Genomic DNA, 2,931 nt, shown 5'->3' with positions numbered 1-2,931 from the left:
TGTCGGCTCCGGTCATGAGCTCCCAGGTTGTGAGTTTGAGCACAGAGCCTGCTTGGGATTCTCCGGCTCCAGCCTTCTGCTTGTTCCTCCCTTCTCTCAAACATTTTTTTAAAAACAAGCAAATAATTATAATAATTGGCAAAAATACAACAGTAAGTAATAATATAATAATATATAATTATATAATATAATATAATAATATAAGTAATATAATAATAACATAAATAGTGGTTTAAACGAAGTACAAAAGTAAAGTGCATTAAACATTCTTTTTTTTATGTTTTTGATTTATTTTTGAGAGAGAGAGAGACAGCATGAGCAGGGGAGGGTCAGTGAGAGAGGGAGACACAGACTCTGAAGACCAGCTCCAGGCTTCAGTTGTCAGCACAGAGCCTGACACGGGGCTTGAACCCAGGAACCGCGAGGTCATGACCTGAGCCAAAGTCAGACACTCAACCGAGCGAGCCACCCAGGCGCCCCTAAACAGACATTCTCAAAGAACAATGGATACTAAATTATATGTCATCCAACCAAAGTCATTAGGGAATGAGGTATTATACACAAATAGATTTTCCAGGTGAAAAAGTTTATCCTTTAAACATTAAAGTTGATTACATACTTTATGATAGCCATTAATTTACAAAGCAAAGCGCACATTACTTACTACCCGTTAACAGATCACCCTTAAACATCGTGTTTCCAGTTGAGTCAGAACCACAGACGACAACGGTCATGCCCAGCCTGCCTCGGCCAGCTCTACCCTCTCTGACCACCTCTCTACGGCACCTTCTCCCTTCTAATCACCCTGGATAAAAGGTGAGATAACCAAGTTATTGGTGTAACATACAATTAAAGCCACTTAGCCCTGAAGCCATGGCCCTACGGATATATGAATTCTACATCAGAGTTTCCAGATCAGTAACTCCAGCCACTAAAAGTTTTCTGTTTACTTTCTGGGATCACAGTCACATCAGACAGTTCACAGAAATAGGTGCTTCTAGACTATGAGGGAAATACTAACGTAGACATGTAAAAATACCTATAACACAAATACGAAAGATGACACAAATCTGATTAGCTACAAACAAGCCAGACGAAAGTCCTGAATAGTCACGAGTTTCTCTTGCAGAAACTTCTGGTTGTCCCCCGCATTTGGAGTGGCAGGACGCTGTGAGGCCGGCTACAAACCCCCCACTGGTCGGCCAGCTCGCGCGGAATGATCCCGAGACACAGCCCTGCGGAGCCTCCCAGGCCAGCGCGGCGCCCCGCCTCCGTGTAGACCGAGGCTGGCGCTGCAAGACGGCTGGCATGCAGCCACCGGGCACAGCGAGGGGCCAAGGGCGTGAGGAGCCCGGAGGGTGTCCGGAAGCCCTCATCTCAGCCCCAGAACGCTTCCTCCGGTCCAATCACGTGAGAAAACGAAGACCTTAATTTGAGAAAGACACGGTTTTAGGAGCTGTTACAGCAGCCCACAGCGTTCCTTAACGGATACACGCTTTACAACTACACTACTCAAAGAGATAAATAATTTACCAAAAAGGTTGCCATGAAGTTATTAGATTGTCAAAGATAGAAGAAAAGTCGCCTTATAAGCCGGCCCTTGTAAGAAAACATTTGTTTATTCAGTTAGTTCTGGCTTAACCAATCTAGTAAGTACAGTTGTAGAGACAGAGTCACTTAGAAACAGCCAGGACTTTATTCTTCCATTTAAATTTTTTTTCCATGTTTTATTTATTTTTGAGAGAGAGAGAGAGAGAGCATGAGCAGGGGAGGGTCAGAAAGAGAAGGAGACACAGAATCCGAAGACAGGCTCCGGGCTCTGAGCTGCCAGCACAGAGCCGGATGTGGACCTCGAACTCACGAATGCAAGTTCATGACCTGAGCCAAAGTCGGACGCTCAACTGACCGAGCCACCCGGGCGCCCCTATTCTTCATTTTAAAACGAATCACTGAAGGCCCCTACCGTACCTAAGCCCACACATCGCAGTAGACGCCAGCCACTGCTTTCCGGACCACGCAGGATCACACCCTGCCCTCCCCCGTACTCCACGTACAAGGACCTCGGGCCAAAACACGTCGGACCAGAGCACTGCACCGAGGGACGTTCCCCCAACAGGTAACGGTCCTTCAGCTCCCCAGAAGGCGACGATGAAAACACATTTCCAATTCAGCGTCTCTTTCTGCTCTTCCCAGACTCTAGGTACTCCTACTTGTATTTAGATGGGTGTCCTAGACCTCGGCAACCACTGCCCTTTAAAGTAAACCTTCGGAAGATATATACTTCTTCCAATAATTGTAGTGACGTAAAATAGTTTGAAACTCTCCTTTGGAATGCCCCTCAGAGCCTATTTCTAAGCACACAACAAAGTCCATTCCTTGAACCGAGAGTCCCACTTCATGTCCTCAGGAGAATACTGCCCCACTCAGCACCGTAATCTTATACCAAGAAGCCCTCAGAGTAACTTTTTGTTGTTTTCGAAAATAAAATAAAAGTCTGCCACTACTTTACAAAGGGCAAAGATCTCCCATCATTGAGAATATTACAGGCTAAGATTTATCTAGTTTACAAATAAAGCAGAGAAAAGGCGGCAGGAAATTCACATTTATTGATGGCAGCGAATTGTATGCTAAACACAGTATAGGAATTTCCCCCATATTCTTTTATTTTAAGGTTTATTTATTTTGGGGGAGAGGAGGGGCAGAGAGAGAGGGAGAGAGAAAATCCTAAGTAGGCTGCGTGCCATCAGCACAGAGCCCAACACTGGGCTCTGTTGGGGGGCCACCAAGTTTTCTGTCTGCCTCAGGCAAGGATTATCACTCTGCTGAGTGAGCCAGTAAACAAGATTTGCATCTGGAGGCTGGAGATTGCCATTTCCTGGTCAAAATAACTTTGGCGACTGTCTTGCTGAGCTAGACGTGAGGGCCAAGGCA

The 2,931-nt window shown here is 45.7% G+C and overlaps 1 protein-coding gene across 1 annotated transcript in view; it reads right to left on the bottom strand.

The window, feature by feature from the left end:
• The window catches only part of KIDINS220 (kinase D interacting substrate 220), a 90,642-nt gene that overhangs the window by 79,133 nt on the left and 8,578 nt on the right, over positions 1-2,931 (bottom strand). The window lies entirely within an intron of this gene.

Source organism: Suricata suricatta, chromosome 4 (assembly GCF_006229205.1).
Source record: "Suricata suricatta isolate VVHF042 chromosome 4, meerkat_22Aug2017_6uvM2_HiC, whole genome shotgun sequence".
In the NCBI taxonomy this organism is placed as follows: Eukaryota; Metazoa; Chordata; class Mammalia; order Carnivora; family Herpestidae; genus Suricata; species Suricata suricatta.
This window is presented reverse-complemented; position numbering and strand designations above follow the sequence as displayed.